This window comes from Pteropus vampyrus, unplaced genomic scaffold (assembly GCF_000151845.1).
Source record: "Pteropus vampyrus isolate Shadow unplaced genomic scaffold, Pvam_2.0 Scaffold96, whole genome shotgun sequence".
Taxonomy (NCBI): Eukaryota; Metazoa; Chordata; class Mammalia; order Chiroptera; family Pteropodidae; genus Pteropus; species Pteropus vampyrus.
In genome coordinates, this window is record NW_011888877.1 from 1,140,192 (window position 1) to 1,150,334 (window position 10,143).

The window sequence follows — 10,143 nt, forward strand, 5'->3', positions numbered from 1 at the left end:
GTCTCAATTAACTGGAAACAGTTCCCATATTTAGGGAAAAGCAGAAAACAGTAGAAAGTGGCAGAATAAATTCAATACACTTATTTAAAATAACAAAAATACATAGAATTACCTAGAGAGAGTATAGCTTTATCATGGTAATTGTTCAAACTGATATACCCTAGGACTGACTTCAAGGTAAAGAATATTTGACTCAATTAAAATGTTTCGAAAGATTTTCAATAAATCTCCCAGTTTTTCTCTGAATTCAATGAACCAAAATATCATATCCCCTGAGAACTCTGGTTAATAGACATTTTTGATAAACAGCTTCTTTAATTTTGAAATTTCACACTCTAATTTTTGATACACTCTTTAAAAGGATGTAAAAAATAAAATGTGTCAGCAATGTTACCCACTAGAGTCAATTGATAATCTTAACTTATCTATTTTTCTTTACATTAAGTGCTCATATATAATTTCTTTATGTTAAATTATAAACACTGACCACGTAAACACAGGCCACATCCATGTGGCAATAAGACACCAAGAGTACAAGCAAATAAACATAAAATGACATGAATGGACTTGATCAAAGTTAAAAACTTTTGTGCATCAAAGGACACTATCAAGAAAGTGAAAAGAGAACCTATAGAATGGGAGGAAATATTTAGTGTCCAGAATATATAAAGAACTCTTACACATCTACAGCAAAAAGACAATGAAAAAATGAGCAAAGGACTTCCATAGACATTTTTTTCCAAAGAAGATACAGAAATAGCCAACAAACACATGAAAAAAATTAAATATCACTACTCATTAGGGAAATGCAAATCAAACCCCCAGTGAGATACCATTTTACACCTACTAAAACAGCTACAATCAAAACAGTGGAAAACAGCAAGTATAAGAAATTGGAACCTTCATACATCGCTGTTGGGAGTGTAAAATGATGCACCCTCCGTGGAAAACACTTTGTGCTTCTTCAAGAACTTAACCATAGTACCACTTTTTGACACAGCAATCCACTCCAACATACACACTCCAAAGAATGGAAAAGAGGTGGGAAACAAAACTTGTACATGAATGTTCACAGCAGCATTATTTGCAATAGTCAAAAAGTAGAAACAGCACAAATATCCACAGTAAATGAATGAATAAACAAGGTTTGATACATACATGCAATGGAATATTATTCAACTATAAAAAAAAATGACATTCTCGTACATCTTACTGTGTGGATGAATCTTGAAAACATGCTAAGTGGAATAAGACACAAAAGGGCAAATATTGTATGATTCTACTTATATGAAATATCTAGAATAGGCAAATACATGGAGATAAAAAGTAGATTCGAGGCTATCAGAGGCTGGGAGAAGGGAGAAGCAGCAAATTAGTTTTGAATGGTACAGAGGTTCCATTTGGTGAAATGAGAATGTTTCAGAACTAGATAGAGATGATGGCTACACAATACTATGAATGTACTAAATGCCGCTAAGTTGTGTACTTTAAAACGGTTTTTATGTTATGGAAATTTCACTTTAATAGAAAAGAGATCATTAAATTGTCAAGTTATGTGCCAGCCTAAAATAAAAAAGGGAGGTTCACGGATATGTCATTCAATAGTGTAAGAATTGCTGGAAAATTTTAGTTCTAAATATGTCTTAGAGATTTAGAACATAGTAAGCATTCGTTCCCATATCTTTTTATAAGGACAAAAGCCTTAGGCTAAATGAAGACTCATCTACTTAAAGTAGTAGAACTGCAGTAACTGAAAGTACAAACAACTGCAGAATTAAGAATATTGCTCTGACAGCTTGAGTGGCATTTTACTGCGTATCTGCTTGCCAATGGAAATGTGGGAACAGTTAAAAATAGACACGGCGACGGAATCATAACAAAGGCTAGGCACATGTCTGTAATAAGACTGAGGTTGAATTATAAAGATAAGTTCTTTTCATTGTTTACACTAGTATTTATTCCAGTCCTATTGAAATAGGGATTAATATTTTGCTTAATTTGACAAGAAATTTAGTAGTTATTAACTAAATATTTGGAGATAGGATGTGTATTGGCTGAGCACAGAATTGGAAGCATGAAACCAGCTCGGAGCCTGCAGGATTTAACTTTTCTGAGCCTCAATTTTCTCAGCTGTAAAATAGAGATAGCAACTCCCTCCTCCGCGTGCGTGTGGAGCATAATAAGAGATTATTTATGAAAAGCAGATTGCCTGGCACAGAGCAGTTATTAAACATTTGCAGGAAGACCCTCTATATCCTACAGCTATCACAGTGAGGTTTTTGTTTAACATTTGAACCATGTTTTAGACTTTTGGGAGAAGGAGTAGGAAGAGGACTTACTAAATTTTTTTTTAAGCCTACAGCACCTGGTATTCCTAGGTGGTCTCCCATCTAAGTACTAACCAGGCCCAAACCAATCTTACTAAATTTTTAAAACTGGAGGTCTTTCACGAAGAATACCTTGGAGCTTTGAAACTAAACATGAGTCTTTTCTATGTTTTAAGGAGTAGGCTACTCCATATAAAATTCTTTATACAGTTAAAGATTATCATAAAGAGTTATCTCTGAATAAGCACATCCTTATTGTTGTGCCTTATGAATATGATTTTCTAATTATTTAATCATCTAAGAAGATACACTACTGAAATTGGGAATTCAAAAATTAGACTCTTAGCTTATACCATAGACAGATTAACTCAAAATGGATCCAAGACCTAAAGCTAAGATCTAAAACTGTAAAACTCTTAGAAGAAAACATATGAGAAAAGCTTCACAACATTAGATTTGGCAACGGGCAATAAAAGAAAAACAGATCTATTGGAGTTCATTGAAATCAGAAATTTTGTGCATCAGAGGACACTTATCAACAGAGTGTCACGGGAGAAAATATTTTCAAACTATATATCTGGTAAGGGATTAATATCTAGTTTATATAAAGAATTTCTACAACTCACAACAACAACAATAATAAAATGAACAACTCAATAAAAAAATGGGCAAATAGACATTTCTCCAAAGAAGATAGACAAATGGCCAATAAGCACATGAAAAACTACTCAACATCTTTAAATGTTAGGGAAATGCGAATGAAAACCACTATGAGATAGCCCTTCACACCTATTGGGATGGCACTAAAACCAAATGAACAACAACAACAACAACTCAAAATAGCATGTGTTTAGAAGGAGGTAGAGAAATCAGAACATTTGCGCCCTTGTGTACTGTCGATGAGAATGTAAAATGATGCAGCCTTTGTGGAAAACGATATGGCAGTTTCCCAAAGAATTAAAAATAGAATTACTATATAATCCAGCAACTCCACTTCTGGATAGATATACGAAAGAATTGAAAATTAGGACTCAAAGAGATATTTGTACACCAGTGTTCATAGCAGCATTATTCACAGTAGCCACGAGACAAAAACAACCCAAGTGTCCATTGACAGATAAATGGATAAACAAAATGTGGTGTATACATACAATGAACAGTATCTAACATTAAAAAGGAAATTCTGACACATGCTATGAGAGGGATGAGCCTTGAAGACATGTTTTGTGAAATAAGTCAGTCACAAAAGGATAAATTCCGTATGATTCCACTTATATGAGGTACCTAGAGTAATGAATTTCAGAGAGACAGAAAAGAGAATAGTGGTTGCCAGGGAGTAGGGGCGGGGTATGGGGAGTTATTGTTTAACAGATGGAGTTTTAGTTTGGAAAAGTGAAAAAAGTTCTGGAGATGGATGGAGATGATGGTTGCACAACAGTGTGACTATACTGAATGCCACTGAACTGTAGACTTAGAAATTATTAGATGATACATTTCATGTAATACATATTTTACCACAATGAAAATTTGAAGGAGATAAAAAAATAATAAAAAATCTAAAATTATATTTGTAGATGTCTACTTTTTTTCTCAGTAATTGATAGAATAAGTAGACCAAAAACAAAAAAAAAAGTCTAAATGAGTCAAAGACCTAAAGATAAGACCTAAAACTATAAAACTCTTAGAAGAAAATGTAGAGGAAAAGCTTCATGACATTAGATTTGACAATAGGTGAGAAAATACAAAATACATAAGTTGGACTTCATCAAATATGAATATGAAGACTTGAAAACACAAGTAGTTTGACCTAATTTATATTTAATATTCCACCCAACAATAGCAGACTACAAATTATTTTCATGAATACACAATATTTCACCAAGGGAGACGATTTCCTGAACCACAAACATAAATTCTCATCAAATTTAAAATGATTGAAAATATACAAAGTGTATTCTCTGATTACAATGGAATTAAAAAAAAAATCAAAACCAGAAAAATAGCTGGGAAATCTCCCATATATTTATAATTTAAAAAACTCATTTTTTCCATAGCCCAAAGTTAAATAGAAGATCACCAAGAAAATTAGAAAATATTTTGAATTAAGAAAAATACAAATCAAAATTTGTTAGTGCAACAAAATAGATTCTTAAAAGGAAATTTGTGCCATCAAGTATTTGTATAAGAACAGACATAGAATATGATAAAAATGATCTAAACTTCCACCTTAAGAACCTAGGGAAAAAGAAAAAATAAACCTAAAGCAGTCAGAAGGAAGAAAATAGTAAATATAAGAGCAAAATTAAAAAAAATTAGTGAAACATAAAGCTGGCTTGTTGAGAAGATGAATACAGTTGATAAGCCTGTAGCTGGACTGATGATGAGAAAAAGAAAGAATGCACAGGTTATTAATATTAATACTATTAATATTAATACCTGCAGACATTCAGAGGATAATAAGAGAATATTAATAATATCTTTATGCCAAAAAAAACCTGGTAACTAAGATGAACTGGACAAATTCTTTGAAAAACACTAACAAGGCTCAAGAACAAGATAACCTGAGTAGCTCCATATAAATTTAATAATTAAAAACCTTCCCACACACACAAAAAATTCAGACCCATTAGTGAATTCTTCCAAATGTTTTTGAAAGAAGTATTACTAATTATGAACTCTTCCAGAAAACAGATCAGGAGAAAATACTTCCCCAAACTGGCTCTCACTATGAGGCCAGAATTACCCTGATATATAAACCGAGGTAAGGTAAATTATACTTTAGGAAAGTTCATTTTAAAAGAAAAAAAGTAAGTAATGGAGCGATCACTAAGTTTGGTTATCTTTGGTATGATTTATCAGAAAAACCTAAAATAACAGAAGCTCTTCCAATATAAATGCTTCTTTCTGCCTCACTTAAAAGAAGTCTAAAAGTAGGCAATTCAGAGCTGGTATGGTGGCTTGATGGTAATCTGTGACCCAGGTGCCCTTTCTAATGCTTGTCCAGCTTCAGCATGTGGCTTTTATGTGGCTTCATTGTCTAAAATGTCCACCCATGGTTTAGCTAATACATCCACAATCTGGTCAGCAGGAAGGAAGAGGGGGGATAAAAACATTTTTCTCCCTTTTACAGATATTTCCCAAAAGTTCTTTACCACACTTCACTTACATTCTGCAGATTATAGCCATCTAGCTGCAGGAGAGACTGGGAAACATATAGTTTTTTATTCCAGGTATCAAGGGACTCAGTGAAAAACAGAGTTTCTTTAAAAAGGAGGTATGGGCAACTAGAAATCTCAGCTATACATAAGCTCACTCCTTTGAAGGTGTAAATTCAGATTGCTTCTTGACAAAGTAAGTCTTAGTTTATAGTTTTATGACGAGAGAGAGAGAAACAGAGATAGAGAGAGAGAGAGAGAGAGAGAGAGAGTGAGTGTGAGTGTGAGTGTGAGTGTGTGTGTGTGTACCTCCCATAAGAAAGTTAAGATGATTTGGAAAGACAAAGCCAAAGGTGTTGCTTATAAATCGGACATTCCTATTAAAAGATAAGTAGGGGCCATAGGAGAGTAAAAGATAGAATAAGTTGAATATTTTTCATTGTTAATCATCTGCCTGCCCCCTCACCTTCCAACACTACTTTCAAGCTGTGCTGAACTTCTTTCCCTTCCGTCCTTGTATTTTCTGTTCTTTTCTCTTGGAATATATTTTCCTCATCTTTTAAATTCTCTCCCATGGTATTTTGCACTAATATTTGTCATACTTTATCTGTGTTCTTGATTGCTCTACTACTGTATGTTCTATAAGTACAGAAGCCATACCTTGCTCAATGCTATTATTCTGATAGTCCTGAATTATAGCAGGTACACACACACACACATACACACACACACACAATGCCATGGATTAAAAACATGTGCTCTTCATATTTGAGAGATCAGTCCCACTTCTAGTAAGTACGTTATTGTAGTCATCACAATGTGCAAGCAAAAGAAATACGTAAATCTACATTTCCAACCAAAACCTCAGTCTTAACTTGTGTGGCAGAACTCTTTGACGTACACAACGGGCAACTGTATTGAACCGAAAATGAGTCTTTGAGTTGAGGTTTAAAAGATGAACCGAGGAAGAAGGGGGTCGTGGAGAGGTGGAATAGGATAAGGGGCAGTCAAATACGTGGCGATGGAAGGAAATTTCACTTTGGCTGGTGAGCACACAATGCAACATACAGATGACATATTGTAGAATTGTACACTTGAAACCTATATAATTTCATTAACCAATGTCACTCCAATAAATTTAATAAAGAATAAAAATAACAAAAACTCAAACTAGAAAAAATACAAATGCAAAACAAACAAACAAACAAACAAAGACATACGGTTAAGTCCTGCCACTTGTGAGCTATTTAGGTTCTGTTCAGTCAGCCTCTGCTAGCTGTTCATCGAAATCCTATCTCTTTTTCTTTTTAAGGTACTTGACTATATTTCTCAGCTTGTCTTGTAGGTTTTTCATGTGACAGTTCTAGCTAATAAAATTTAAGTGAAAGATATAAAGATGTGTGCCACCTCCAAGCTTGGCCACTGAAAACTTGCAAGCTCTGTCATTGACCACCACATATTCTTCATTATCCTTTTTCTCCCTTCCGACTGACCCAGATGGGAACCACAGTTTGAAGATGACAGAGTCACTCATGACTTGGTGTCTAAACGTCATCATGAAGCAGAGCCCTTTCTGATGGTGAATGACCACCACAGTATCACAGGAGTGCATTTCTTGTTCTCTGATCCACTAAATGTTTAGAGTTGGTTATAGCTATTGGACTTACCCTAACTAACATAGAGATTAGTAATAAACACTACAGATAAGATGATGTATGTAAATCCTTAGCACAAAGCCTGGCACCTTATATGCAAACAAAAGTACCGGTTGTTATAACAGAATTTATAGGAGAAATAAATAACAAATGAATGTGCTTTATAAGCTAAAAAGTGTGACACAATATTAGATATTTCAGAGCTCTGTCTCCTGGGTAGTTCTAAGAACTCATGAAATCTTGTTATTTCTATGAAGCCTTTTCTTTGGAAGTGAAATTAAGCTTTCCTTAACCACTGTACATTTTAGTTGCAACCTTTCACTATATACGCACACATAACCGTCTTATACTGGATTAGCTTGCATCTTTATATGCTTTTAAATACCAATTTATTGTATTCAGGTTATTCAGGGCATTCAATTTATAGTGTCAGTTTACAAAAAGCAAATATGTAACTTAGTGGAATGCATCCTACCAAGTTAGGTCAGTGGCTGGTACAGGTATATTCTTATGAAAATGCTATTAATAATGGCAAAGGTTCAGAACTGCAAATGAGGTCCAAAATGATTTAGTAAGTAATATGAAAAATCACACATGGTATGTATGTCCTAAAGAGCTCTTACTCCAAGGCCTTAAACATAGCCACAAATCCACAAGCAAGAGAGGAAGAATAAAGTAATTGTAATTGCTGTTTCTTACAGGGAATGATAAGAACAACAACAACAACAACAACAACAACAACAACAACAACAAAAACTCTTTTAAACTTCTGGCATCCTTGGCTAACATTTCTTACCAGCCCCTGTTCTCGTTTCAAAGCATTCGTAATGCCCAGAATATGTCTGTCCATTACGACTAATGAGCATACTGAAGTTCATAGACAGCTTGAACAAATTAGTCATCTGCATTTGAATGCCTCCGCTGACGATTGTACATCCATTATTACATTGCTGAAGTGCATCTGTATAACTTCTAACAGTGAAAGGGATTAGGCTTTACTTGTCAAATTTTAGCTGTCATCTGTGGCTTTTAAGTACTGCACAAGTGAAGGTATGCTAAAAACAAAACTGACCATCCTAGAAGGTATGCGTGATAGTTTCTCAAACTGTTGCCCTCTATATTTCTTCTGACATTGTTCTTTTTTTTTTAAAACCTTTTACAAGCCAGACTAGAGTCTGAATGGGTACATTGCATTGCATTAGTATTTAATATGTGCTAGTTAGCGCAAGTTATAAAGAATTAATATAATGCTCTCATGGGAGTTAGGATTAGGTAAATCTCTTTGTATGTTAAAACTTGCAAACTTGTGTGCTATGTTTTAAGACATATGAAGACAGATCATTCATTCATTCATTCATTCATTCATTCATTCATTCATTCATATATGCTACAAGTGTTTTCAGGCTCCAACTAAGAGCCAGACACCATGCTTGATGCTGGGGATGCTAAGATGAATAAAACACCATCGCTGTCCCCAAGGAACTCAGTCTACTGGCAGAAACACAAAAAGAGTTCAGGATCATACATTATATGAAAATGAATATGTCATATCACACTTGAACATTTAATTCAGACTTCACTTGCCCTTTGGCTGTATGTGTAAGCATTATTAAAAATGATTTTCAAGGTTGTTTTGCTACTTTGTGGTCTCTTTAAAAATCTGATGAAAGATAAAATTCTTCCCAAATGGTCATAATTAAAAGCAAATGCACAGATAATTAAGTATATGATAAGAAATCACACAGATGTCATGGGAAAACACTAAGTTTTATCAAAACTGGTGTTTTTTAAAAAAACCATGTTAACATTTATCCTTCCTTCATTCGTTAATTCATTTAATTTGTATCTAAGTGCTTACTAACAAAACTGTAAGCTCCACGATTCCTGTCTTTGCTGTCTGTGCTTGTCCAGAGGCATAAAATAGAAGCTTGATGTGTGTTTTATTGAATGAATATAGAAAGAACTCAGGGCAACTTGCCAGATTCTGAATGTGTCCTGCTGAATGAGGGTGGCTTCTGCCCACATAGAACTTAGAATCCAATCTAGAACCGGAGGTGATGTTATCTTTGGCATTTAAACACTCTCTCAAGAAAACGGAACAGTTTCATCAAATGAAATGAATGGATGTGAAAGTGACATTGGCAGCAGATTGTGGTGCTAAAATAGACTATAACTTCAAAACTTTAAATACAATTTCTTTTCCATTTTCATACATACATGTGTACACATGTACACACATGAAAGAACTGCTGATTTTTATTAATTTTTTTTTTTTTTTTTTTGCTCATCTTAGGGTTTTAGAGAGACTCCCAGCCATGCCTTACAAAGTAGAGGGTGGCCATCCATCCTTATCCTTTGCAGGCTGGCCACCCACCATATTCCCAGTCTATCGCTTTTCAAAACGTCACTATCATTTATATTCTTCTTATTAGAAACCCATACATCAGTGCTTCTGTTTAACATTCAGTCACACTTAAATAAAAACGACAAGTTTAACACCAAAGATTAGGAAAGTCAGTGACACTTTGGATATGCTTCATTCCTTAACCATACCAAGACCCATTCTTTAAGCCTGACTCGAACTGGGATGGGATGGAGATAGGTTTAAAATACCTATGTTTATTTTGAGAAGAACAAATACTATACCCTATGATAATTCAATATGCTGTAGCAAAATATAAAAGACAGTTGAAGCCTATTGTAGTAAATTTCTGTATATCTATTTCAGTATACAAAACTATTGTTACAGAACAATGCGGATGCCCACAAAACTTGTTCTTGTGCAGAGTTCTACTGTAGTAAAAGTTATTGAAATAAAAGGTACCCTCTAATAGAAAAACGTGTGTGATTACGAACAGCTGAATGGAATGTGCTGTAAATGAAACATTCTTGCTAAGGCCACTACTTTCTTATCAAGAGTTCTAGATCTTAAGGAAGGACTTATTTGGTCCAAAATGTGATACTAGGACTTATCGACACTATGGAAAAAGTCCAATTCTGTGAATC